The sequence below is a fragment of the Rhinopithecus roxellana genome, chromosome 7 (assembly GCF_007565055.1).
Source record: "Rhinopithecus roxellana isolate Shanxi Qingling chromosome 7, ASM756505v1, whole genome shotgun sequence".
Taxonomy (NCBI): domain Eukaryota; kingdom Metazoa; phylum Chordata; class Mammalia; order Primates; family Cercopithecidae; genus Rhinopithecus; species Rhinopithecus roxellana.
In genome coordinates this window covers 63,949,369-63,962,765 of record NC_044555.1, presented here as the reverse complement: position 1 = coordinate 63,962,765, position 13,397 = coordinate 63,949,369, and positions in this window count along the sequence as shown.

Sequence of the window (13,397 nt, the reverse complement as noted above, 5' to 3'; positions counted from 1 at the left end):
ATAGGGTCCCATTCTGTCACCCAGGTAGGAGTGCAGTGGCACAAACATGACTCACTGCAGCCTGGACCTCCTGGGCTCAAGTGATCCTCCTGCCTCAGCTTCCCGAGTAGCTAGGACTATAGGTGCAAGCCCCCATGACTGGCTTATTTATTTGTTTGTTTGTTTGTTTGTTTATTTTGTAGAGACAGGGTCTCACTATGTTACCCATGCTGGTCTTGAACTCCTTAGTTCAAGTGATCCTCCAGCCTTGGCCTTCCAAAGTGCTGGAATTATAGTTATAAGCCACCATGCCCAGCCTGTTTTTGAACCTTATGTAAATGGAATCATATAGTATATACTCTTTTGTGTAGGGCTTCTTTCACCCAACCTAATGTTTTTGAGATTAATCTTTGCTGTTGGATGCATCATAATTATTTCTTTCTATTGCTCATTCACTGTATGAATATACCCCAAAGATTTTCGTTTACTCATTTTCCTGTTGATGGACATTTGGGATGTTTTCAGTTAATGGTAGTCCGAATAAAACTGCCCTGAACATTCTTGTCCAAGTCTTTCTATGGATATATACATGCATTTCTTTTGGTTAGTAAATACTTAGAAGTGAAATTGCTAGGTCATTTGAGAATTTGTATTCATGTCCTTAGACCAGTTTTTGATAGGATTGTTTGTTTTTTGCTTGCTGACACTATGGACACATAGAGGAGAATAACAGACACTGGGGCCTACGCAAGGGTGACAGACGGGAGGAGGCAGAGGAGAAAAACAAATAAACAAACAAAAAACAAAAAACCTAACTGTTGGATACTAGGCTTAGTACCTGGGTGACAAAATCTGAACAACAACACCCCCATGACATGAGTTTACCTATATAACAAACCTGCACATGTACCCCTGAACCTAAAATAAAAGTTTAAAAAACAAACAAAATCATAAGAGGAAAATATGGAATATTTCATGATTGTAGTTAACCCAATTAGATTAATTAGAATATAAGTTGAATCCTAAACATTAATTATTATCACCATCAAAACTCATTGAGTCTCATGTTTTATATTTGTTTCCTATAGAAATATCCTGTATCCACAAATCAATTTTCAAATGCTTTGCTTTTGTTTTTGTAAGCTCAACTTAATGTGTTATAGAGGTTATGAGTTAAATAAACATTTGGATATGACCTAAAAAAAAGAAATTTCTAGGCAATGAGGAAGGAATGTATTACATTTCATTAGAAATGACAAAGATGTACAAGTTTACATTCCTATCAGCAATGTATGAGCATTCCAATTACTCTACATCTTCACCCACACTTGAGGGGGTGTTTTTTATATTTACCATTTTAGTGAGTATGTAGTTTTATCTCACTGTGGTTTTAATTTGTATTTTCCTCATGACTAATAACATTGAGCACTTTTCATATATTTATTGGCAATTTGGATATCTTCTTTCACGAAGTGCCTGATCAAGTCTTTTGTTCATGTTTTTATTATTGTTGGCTGACTATGAAAGTGTATGACACCATACTTGACCAGCCATGCAATCTTTATTCTAAATGCATGTCAGAAAGCTTAATCACCGACTCAGTGACATTCAATAGTTATCCAAAGCTAAGCTGAAAGAGGTCATATTTGTGAGGATTGTCTTGCATTAGATGTTTCTGCCTACTCTTCAAGGCCAGAGGTATTAAACTGGCAGCAACTGACCAGCTCTGGACTACAGAAGCATTTTGTTCAGTTATTATTTTCACTGATATAGTTGCTAATATATTAAAAGTCAAAATAAATCTGGCAACACAGGGCTTATGCTTCCCTCTGGGAATATTGGCTGAGGCTGAGTAGTAGTAGATGCCCTTAGACTGTGCACATGCTTTCCAGTTTGACACAGCCCCAGCCCCTACTCCCTATTCTCTTATTCCCAATCTGCTTCACTCACTTACATTACCTAGTGGCCTCTGTAGACATGGGGGAATTTCCATTCTGGTCACAGAACCAGGCTGGGTTTCTGTGAGAAACTAGTTTATTATTTCCCCATGAATGTTGTGAAATAGATAGTTCACCACATTTCCCTCTTAACTCTACAAATGCACAGGCAAATTTGTAACTCAATTGCAAGAGACCTCATATATTTTATATGTTAAACCTTATATTTAATCTTGTCCCTAACCTTATCATTCTTTATCTTGATTTTTTTTACCTAAAGTATCTTGCAGAAAATGTATTTAAATTTTTTTTGGAACAAAGCCTCTGCATATCTCTTAGAAGTAGTTTCTTAAAAAAAAGGATAGCCAGCCATTAGCTATGGAGCCCACATAACTCATTTTCTTCTCCATCTCATGGAGGATGGTCAAGGGGAATGAGGTAGTATTAAAAAAACAGAAGATCCCCTCACCATTTGACATGGGTGTGAAATTTCTCAGCAGGCCCTAGGCCTAGAAGCTCTGAAGAAAATAAGATCCCTGGTGAAAACAAGAAGGAACAGAGTTTACACACATCTGGTCAGATCATATTCCAAAAAGTGTTGCTATATCACTACACGTGTATTGAAATGATAATGCAGAGAAACTGGATCACTCATACATTGCTAAAGATAATGGAAAATGGTATGGCTACTCTGAAAAAGAACATGACAGTTTCTTACAAAACTAAACACATGCTTATCATACAACACAGCAATTTCACTCTTGAGCGTTTATCCCAGAGAAATGAAAATACATGTTCACACACACACAAATGTATGTGGATGTTATAATATTCAAAAACTGGAAATGACCCAGATGCTCTTTAAGGAGTGAATACTTAACTCTGGTATATCCATACCATGAAATACTACTCAGCTGTAAAAAGGAACATGCCATCAATATGCATAACAACCTAGATGGATCTCTAGGGAATTATGCTGAGTAAAAAAATGTAATCTCAAAAGTTTACATACCATATGATTTCATTGAGTCCATAATGAATGAATTTTATATAACATTCTTGAAATGACAAAATCATAGTTATGGAAACCAGATTAATGGTTGCTAGGGGTTGGCAGGTGGTGGTGGCAGAAAGGAGGTGGTTGTGGCTATAAAGGGTGCATAAGGAGTTCCTTGTAATGGGACTGTTCTGTATTTTTAAAATTTTATTATTATTATTATTGTAGAGACAGGATCTCACTATGTTGCCCAGGCTGGACTTAAACTTTTGGGCTGAAGCAATCCTCCTGCCTCAGCCTCCTATGTGGGACTATAGGCATGGGCCACCACACCCAGCTATTCTCTATCCTGACTATAGTGGTGATCACATAACACTACAAATGTGATAAAATTGCATAGAGCTAAATACACACACATGACTGCATGTACAACTGGTGAGATCTGAATAAGTTTAGTAAACTGTATCAACATCAATTTCCTGGTTGTGATATTGTACTATAGTTAGGAAAGATGTTACTATTGAGGGAAACTAGGTAAACAGTAAATGGGATCTCTCTCTCTGTATTACTTCTTAAAGCTGCATGCAAATCTACATTTATCTCAAGATAAAAAGTTAAAAAAAAACCCACTACACAAAAGTATTGATGAAAAACTTAACTTCAAGCCAATTTAAGCAATATTAAAGCAAAAGGATTTAGGTAATTATGTACAATTTAATAACATAATATATATTGTCCATTATATACCTTATTGGTCTGGCAAAGAGCCTGTTTCAGTTACTATGGCTGTGTAACAAATTACCCCAAAACTTGGTAGCTTGAAATAATGACAACATTAATTTTGCTCATAAATTTGTAATTTGAGCAAGACTCACTCAGTGGAATGGCTCATCTCTCTGTTCCATATGGCATTGTTTCTTTTTGTTTGTTTTGTTTTTGTTTTGTGTTTTTTTTTTTTTTTTTTTTTTTTTGGAGGGGAAGGGATGCCTAAAGACTGGGGGCAGAAATCATCTGAAAACTCACTCACTTACATGTTTAGTGATCGATGCTGGCTGATTTATGCTGAGATCATGGCTGGAAATGTCAACTGGGACATCTCCATGTGACCTCTCCATATAGGTTAGGCTTCCTCATAACATGGAGTCAATCATGAGAGTCTCCAGAAAGATAGAGAGCCCAGTGAAAATTAATCATATTTATGAGCTAGCCTCGGAAGTCATGCAATGTCACTTCTGCCACAGTCTCAGTCCTGTCCAGATTTAAGGGGAGTAAATGTAGACTCTTGATATAGGAGTGTTAACATCACAATGTAAGGTGATCGTGCTGGAAGGGATATATTGTGGCCATCTTTGGCAAATACAATTTAGTACAGGGCTGACACAGAATAAATAATATACAATTTTAATAAATGAAAGGAGAGAGAGGGAGAGTGACTAACTAAGTATATGCTTTGTTACCTCTTTTTGCACCACCCTTACCCTCATCTTTGCCCTGCTGGGTAAATACCTTCAGTTCCACATTTTGAAAACCTGGTTCTCAGAAATATGTTAACACTTCTCTCCCTAGAATATATTGACGATTATGGTGGCTTTGGAATGTGTCAACTTGGCAAGGCTCAACTACGTTTTTAAGATATCCCCTTCCTATATGTTGCTGGTTAAAGTGGGCCACAAGAGAAATTCTTATGTAAGATTAGGATAGCAGAAGAGAACAACAGCCATTTTGTAACTCCCACATCGTCACTGATCTGCTAACTGTCCTCATTGGAGAGAGTCAGCAGCTGGGCTTTAACTGCTCCACTCTCCCCTGACTCCTCTTTCCGATGCTTCTACTCCTGCATAAGGTGTGTGGGTTTAGCCCTGTGATGAAGGCTCCCCAGCTTCTACAAAACAATCATACTATTAGGTCCGTGCAAAGGTAATTGCAGGTTTTTTTTTTTTGTTTTGTTTTTTTGCCATTTCTTTCAATGCTAAGGTCAGAGTCAACAAGAACTGTCACAGGTTTCAGCCCATCTTTGTCTTCAGCTTGTGCTTGTGGGTTCCAGCTTACTGTTGCTTTCCCTCATTTCATAGCCATCTTCTCTTCCCCAACTGCCTGCCCTGTGGACTTCAAGCTCCAGCATCACAAGCGGCAAAGACAACCTTACTGAGACTACTTAACCAACTTCCACAATTGTGTAAGGTTAAATCTGTTTCTGTGTGTGTACCTGTGTGTGTAGTAGTTTTCTTTCTCTGATTGAACCCTAGATGATACAGATGGCATCAGAAGTCCCCAGATCAAGTATTAAACTACATGTGAATTAATTTTAAGCAGCTTTATTGAGGTCTAACTGGTATACATACATGTTGATTTTTTTTCATTCATCCCACATTCAATATATATTTAAACCTCTACTATATCTCTATTCATATAGTCTTCATTTTCAATAAGACAGTTTCTTTAAAAGTGGGACAAAGTGTGATTTAACTTTTGATATTTTTGAAAGATCTGTTAAATAAATAGATGAGAAAATATTTTTTGTGGGAAACTCAACCCCATTTTTCTGTGGTGGAAAAGAGATGTAAGTATTCAAGACTTTTCAGGAATAATTTTGTTTTATTTGGGGACTTTTAAAGGCCAGATGAAATGCTGGGATTTCAAGCTGTGAAATAGATGTTTTGGTTTTAGGCAGGGGAGGAGGAGGAATATTTATGTACATGCTGTTGTTTAGCTTTCATGTATGCTGTGTCTTTGGAGCACCTCCTAAGGAGCTGGAGAGAGGAAAACAATGAGAGAACAAAGACCCTCTTCACACACACACACACACACACACATAGCCATTCCTGGGTATTCTTTACTCTTTGGCTCTGAGGAAGGGGAATTGAGTTGATTTGGTAATTTATCTGAAATAGTCTCCATCAAACCATCTCATGATAGTCTTACTGACAAAGGCTACTTAACTGCTTTTAAACCGCATAAATCACAATTTAAAATCTGTTTCACAGAGGGAAACATTACTGTGACTCATTTTTCCTTGAAGATGGATAAGCAGCAGTTCATGCATTTTTAGAGAGTTCATATTTCTGTGGAGCTGCATCTATTTTGCAATTTAAATATTTCATTTTCGGCTGGGCACAGTGGCTCACGCCTGTAATCCCAGCACTTTGGGAGGCCAAGGCGGGAGGATTACTTGAGGTCAGGAGTTCGAGACCAGCCTGGCTAACATGGTGAAACCCTGTCTCTACTAAAAATTCAAAAGTTAGCTGGGCATGGTGGTGCACGCCTGTGGTCCCAGCTACTTGGGAGGCTGAGACAGGAGAATTGTTGGAATCGGGAAGGTGGAAATTATGGTAAGCCGATATCATGCCACTGCACTCCAGCCCAGGTGACAGAGCGAGACTCCATCTCAAAAAAAAAAAGATTTCATTTTCATGACTGATATTAAAAGCCTGTAAGACCCCTTAGACTTTGTTTAATTATGTGTAATGTCCCGAGTACCTAGCATTTTTATGATGTCTAAATGTTGAAAGATTTAAAGCACATCACTTGACCAGAGCTTCTGAGTCTTCACACATCAAAGTATACAGATGAAGAAAAAATGTATACCTAAGTTTTATCTAAATTAGACCAATGCAACTGCTACACACCTGGGACACACTGGGATGACTGTCCCAGTTGTTAATATATTTAAATACTTCCATACTGGTTGGTCAAGAGACATTGCACCGAGCTCCACAACACTCCCCGTCCACCTGGCACTGAAGCCACCTCTGCTCCTCCCCCAGGACCCCACAGAACACTCTTTGACACAGCAAATAAAGAGCTATTGCCCACTACATTGGGCTGCCTTCAGGACTCTGTGCCAACACTCAGGCGGGTCTTCAGTCCAGTACCTGTGCTATATATAGGTATTAAATATTTTGGCTATCTCTTGTATACAAATGTGGTGGAGAAGGGCCTGGCATGGAAGTTGGGAGATTTAAGTTAGAGTCCTTGATTAACCTCTGATATGGTTTGACTCCGTCTCCATTCAGATCTCAACTTGAATTGTATTTCCCAGAATTCCTACATGTTGTTGGTGGGACCCAGAAGGAGGTAATTGAATCATAGGGGCTGGTCTTTCTTGTGCCAATCTCGTGATAGTGAATAAGTCTCACAAGACCTGATGGGCTTATCAGGGGTTTCTACTTTTGCCTCCTCCTCATTTTCTCTTACTGCCACCATGTAAGAAGTGCCTTTTACCTCCCTCCATGATTCTCAGGCCTCCCCAGCCATATGGAACTGTAAGCCAAATTAAACCTCTTTTTCTTCCCAGTCTCAGGTATGTCTTTATCAGCAGCATGAAAATGGACTAATATGACCTCTCTGAACCTCAGTTTCTCCCATTTACTTATTTATTTAAAAAATTATTTGGCCGGGCATGGTGGCTCACATCTGTAATCCCAGCACTTTGGGAGACTGAAGCAGGCAGATCATTTGAGGCCAGGAATTCGAGACCAGCCTGGACAACATGGTGAAACCCTGTCTCTACTAAAAATACAAAAATAAGCTGGGCATGGTGGTGCATGCCTGTAATCCCAGCTACTTGGGAGGCCGAGGTTCAAGAATCACTTGAATCCAGGAGGCAGAGGTGGCAATGAGCCAAGATTGCGCCACTGCACTCCAGCCCAGGCGACAGAGCAAGACACTGCCTCAAAAAAAAAAAAAAAAAAAGAAAGAAAGAAAAGAAAAGAAAAGAAAAAAAATAAAGAAAGAGAGAAAAGAAAAAATTTTTTTTTAGAGACAGGGTCTTGCTGTGTCACCCAGGCTGATGGCAATGATCATAGCTCACTGCAGCCTCAATCTCCTGGGCTCAAGCAATCCTCCCACCTCATCCTCCTAAATAGTTGGGACTACAGGGGGCACAACACCATGCCCAGCTAATTAAAAAAATATATTTTTTAGTAAAGACAAAATTTTGCTATATTGCCCAGGCCAGTCTTGAACTCTTGGCCTCAAGTGACCCTCCCGCCTTGGCTGGCGTGAGCACCCAGTCAGTTTCTCCCATTTATAAAATAAGAAGCTTGGACTAGATTATATCTAATGACCCTTTGAGTTCTATTCTGGGATTCAATGATTTAGACACATCTGAACATTTTTCATTTTTATCTGGAGGTTTTGGTGTCTTGCAGAGGGAAAAGAATGGCTAAAAGGAGTTGGATAACTTGTTCCAAAAAGCTGGCCAAGCAGTTGGACTTGTCAAGAAAAAAGGCAGTGGAAATAAAATAGAGAACACTGTATAAAATCCCTGCCCAACTATGCTGGGAAAACCATTTGCAATTCTGATTCTAAAATGTCTAAAAAAATCATATGGGAGGTGGAAAGTTCCCAGAGAAGGGCAACTAATAGATTGGACAAACGGGCGATCTCTCTATTTGAAGGCAGATGAAGATTTGTAATACTTTTGCATAGAAAAGCAAAGTTGAGTAAGAGAGTCAAAGACTATACATTTTCAAAAGACATAGAGGGATGATCACTGACTTACTCATCAAGCCTTTATAATCCTGCACCTGGAAAACAGCTCTTGAAGATTGAAGGGACTAAATTTGGAGTCATGGTCTTCTCTGCACACTGATAAGTGTGAAGTCGGGGTGATAAACTTTTGAAACTTGTTACCCCAAGAGGTACTATGAGCTGTTTACATTGATCCAAATAAGATAGATATTAGTTTATGGTGATGAATCCATAAAATATGCAGGGACAGGGACAGTGATGTTCAGGGCACATCAGGGAAGACAGTGCTGATCTCTTCTAACCCAGTATTGCCACTCTCCAAGAGAGAATGTAGACCAAAATGACACCTAGGTATACTTCCAGAAGGGCAATTTGCTTTTCTCCTTTTCCCATTTTTTTGTTTTCCTTTATTCTCTTATTATTATCTCATAGAAGTAGTGAATGATCACTTGCAACAAGAAAATTTAAACGGTTCAGAAGACCGTGAAATTAAAAGTAATTTTTTTCCCCTGCCAACATCCCTCTTCTTACAGGTAACCACAGGAAAATGTGCATGTCCATTTTGACTTGTCAAAAAACTATGTATGATCATATACATACAGTTAATAAAATATCTTAGGCATTTTATCCACTTATTTAATTATTTTAGTGGTTTTAGATTCCATCATGTAAATAAATCATAATTTATTTAACCAACTAATGAATGCTTAGGATGTTTCCAGCATTTGCCACATTTGCAATGTTATAATGAACATTTTTGTGTCTTGTATATATCTTGTACCTCAGTCCACTTGTTTGTTAGGGTGGTTTTATACAATGAAGTTTCTGGGAAAAGTACTGCTACATTAAATTATATCACATAATACATTTTGATAAAATGGCCAAATTTTTCCACCAACTTATGCTCTGTTTATGAGTGTTCCTCTTTCCCTATGCTATCATGATATGACAATTTCTGTATTTCCACATCTTTATGCATCTCCTCCTGGCTAAGCAGAAATGTATTCAGTTAAGTATATTACTACACTCCTAAAAGCACAGATGTTATGAGGATAGCAAAGAGATATAAATAAGCTTGGGAACTTGGAGAAATGCCATATAACAATATCTCTGTTGACCAAACAGATACAGTCACATAGAGTTTTCTGATGAATTTTATTTTTAGGTCCCCAAACAGGGTATTTGATCTGAATTTCATTTTAAAATTTTATTCTATTATACAAATCATTCATAGAAAAGAGTAAGTCTTGGAAAGTATAACAAATGAACATCTGTGTAGAATCTTGTTTATGGCAATTAGAGGTTGAGTTGACTAAAATAATGATAGTTTTTATTTCTGTCAACCTGATTATTAGGTAGATCACACAGCCTCCTCTTCCTGCATCATTCTTTTTCTCACCCTCCCTCTACCTGTATACAGTAAAGTAGATGTGATTAATAGAGCTTATCCCTTTAATTTTGTGACTATTTTGAATGAGTTATTTACAACAAACATTGTGGGTTTGTTTGAATTAAAAAGCGAAGGGGTTAAGATGTCATATATCCCAGGATTATATGCACATTACTAAAAACCAGAGCCTTACATCCAAGGCATGAAACACTAGCTGTGAATTTTCCAGCATTAATAAGCTGATGGGAACATAGTTGATGGGGTGGACCTGGAGGGAGATCTAGGTGAGGGGTATGTGTGTGTGTGTGTTTTGTGTGTGTGTGTGTGTGTGTTTGTTGGGGAGGTGGGGTGATGGTCCATGTGCTTCTGAAACACACCTGCTGTCTCCAGTTATGTAATTTGGTGAAAGAATGCCAGGACTTGGCAGCTAAATGATGGTAAGAAATAGCTCTTCTCTCTCCTCTGCCTCAGCTTGCAGCATATGGTCCCAGAGACTATTACAGGCAGGAAGATAACCTGGATGTCCCATGCCTGAGCCAGTTCTCACCCTACTGTATCCCAGCTGCATGCTATAACACCACAGAAACACAGACCTTTGTGTGTCTGATCAAGAGGAAGGTATTTTTCAAGAAGGAATGTGGAACCTAGACTAGAAATTTCAGCGGGCTTATAGCTCTGGGCATTGGTTTGCCACTCCCTGGCACTTTGGTTTTTATTACTGTGGCTTCACTTCCCACACCCTGTGACCATGGCCATTCACTGGCTTCATGTTGCTTTTTCACTTGAACACCATACAGCATTTTTTAAGCCTCAGTAGTCAGAGGGATTTGTTTGCAGAACCTAATTCCCATACAAAATAAATAAATAAATAAGAATCACTTCCTCTTTTGCAAGGCTGCCAACTTGTTTACTTCAAGGGGCAATTATGTCACTGCCAGAACCACACTGATAAATAATCTCCTTGTATTTGAATTTTAAAATGAAGCTCTCTAGAGGGTTAGACTCAAAAAGAACCAATGATAGCTTACTTTGCTGGCCTCAAATTCAAGTTAAAATTTGCATCTTAAGAAGAATTTCTTTCTTTCTATTTTGGACTGAAAGAGAGAATAATGATGAAAGGGAGTTAAGACTTACCTTAGTAATTAGGGAGTCCCAATGGATTAGACTTGCTAATAGAAACCCAATTAAAACACATTTTGGAGGGATTTTGTTAGAACTTATAAATACCCCAGAGCTGGTTCTGGATTGTCAGTTTTTTTTCTTTTAAGTTTACAATTATGTTTTTGTTGTATGTTGGATAATACGTAGGACTAGAGGAAATCGGTTTTTATTAAACCATGCACAAGTCTCTAGTACTTTAGAGCTTGAAATAGCTTCATAATTTCTTGTAGTCCACATGTCATGGCCTATCCTTTCCTCAGAGAAGCCTGACATTAGTAGAAGAATCAACATCGCTTCATTTGTGTCTGGAGATTGGAAAATGCTGCACTTAGTAAGTTCACAGCCTCACTGCCAACAGGCAGGCACCTGCCAGGTTGAGAGGGTACAGCCATCTGGAACAGCAGAGAACGGGGTGAGGAAAGCTTTTTCAATTTGCAGAGAAAGCAATTACTACATAAAATGAGTGAGATGGAACCAAAAAATGAATGTCCTGTCTAACCACCTGCTGTTCTTGATCTAGAAATAATTCAATCCTTTGGTTATTTGCAGGGAGCTTTGGGAAGAAAACACATTTCATAAATTCCCATGGCTACAGAGATTGCTGCAATAGTTATCATCATGCCTAATGCCCCTGGATTCCTGCAGACTGTTACACGACTCTGTTGACTCTGAGTCACCAGCACCTGCTGCTGTAAGGAACCTTTAGGTCCTCACTGCTGATAAACCCAGCATGAGAGTCTGGGAGTGATGGATCCAAGAAGATGAAATGGCTACCTTGGGCTCATTGCAGGTATTAACACTCTCAGTTTTACCTCAGGTGCAAGTCAGAAGATTGCAATGATAAAGGTTATTCCTTTAACCCACTACACGATGAGTCTGAGAATATGCAGTCATGGACCACATAACTTCAATGGTCAATTATGTCACTGCCTCTTGAAATTATCTTTCAGTCAGCCACGGACCACATATATGACAGTAGTCCCATAAGATTATAAAGGAGCTGAAAAATTCCTATGATGTGTGCCTAGTGACATTGTAGCCATCATAATGTCATAGTACAATGCATTACATCTTTGTGGTGATGCTGGTTTAAACAACCTACTGTACTGCCAGTCATATAAAAGTATAGCACATACAATTATGTAGAGTACATAATACTTAAATATGATAATAAATTACTGTTACTGGTTTATATATTTACTGTACTATACTTTTATCATTATTTTAGAATGTACTCCTTCTACTGATTAAAAAAAGTTAACTGTAAGACAGCCTCAGGCAGGTCCTTCAGGAGGTATTCCAGAAGGCATTGTTGTCATAGGAGATGACAGCTCTGTGGATGTTTTTGCCTCTGAAGACCTTCCAGTGGGACAAGATGTGGAGGTGGAAGATAGGAACAGTGATGATCCTGACCCTATGTAAGCCTTGGCTAATGTGTGTGATTATATTTTTGTTTTTAACAAAAAGTTTAAAAAGTAAAATAAAATAATAATTTTAAAAATAGAAAAACACTTATAGAATAAGAATATAGAGAAAGTTATCTTTGTACAGCTATATAAAGTGTATCTTATACTGTTATTACAAAATTGTAAAAAAGTTTAAAATTTTTAAAGTTTAAAAAGTAAAAAGGTTATGGTAAGCTAAGGTTAATTTATTATTGAAGAAAGAAAAATATTTTTATAAATTTGTTGCAGTCTAAGTGTACAGTGTTTATAATATCTACAGTAATGTCCTAGGCCTTCACATTCACTCACTACTCACTCACTGACTCACCCAGAGCAATGTCCAGTCCTGCGAGCTCCATTTATGGTTAAGTATCTTATACAGGTGTACCATTTTTTATCTTTTATATCATATTTTTGCTGTATCTTTCCTATGTGTAGATACATAAATACTTACCTTTGTGTTATAATTGCCTACAGTATTCAGTACAGTCACATGCTGTACAGGTTGGCAGCCTAGAAGCCATAGGCTATATCACATGCCCTGGGTGTGTAGTAGACTATGTCATCTAGGTTTGTGTAAGTACACTCTATGATGTTCACGCAAGGACAAAATCTACTGACACCACATTTCTGAGAACGTATCCCCATCATTAAGCCACACATGACTGTACTGGAGAGAGCCTTTAATTGCATCTGCTGTTAGAATTCTAGGACTCTTTCCTGTGGTCTTCATGATGCCGAGCAACAAATATTCAGTTCAGTGATTAATCAGCCCAGTTCTTAGTTTTGTTTCCCCGAGAAGGAAACCTCAAGACAAGTATTCAAATGCATGTAGCTTGTTTGGGAGGTGATTCCAGGGAATACTGTTAGGTGAATGGGGAAGTAAGACAGGTAAGAAGAGGAAAATGGGCCGAGTTTGGTGGTTCATGCCTGTAATCTCAGTACTTAGGGAGACCAAGGCAGGTGGATCACTTGAGTCCAGGGAGTTGTAGACCAGCCTGGGACCCATGACGAAA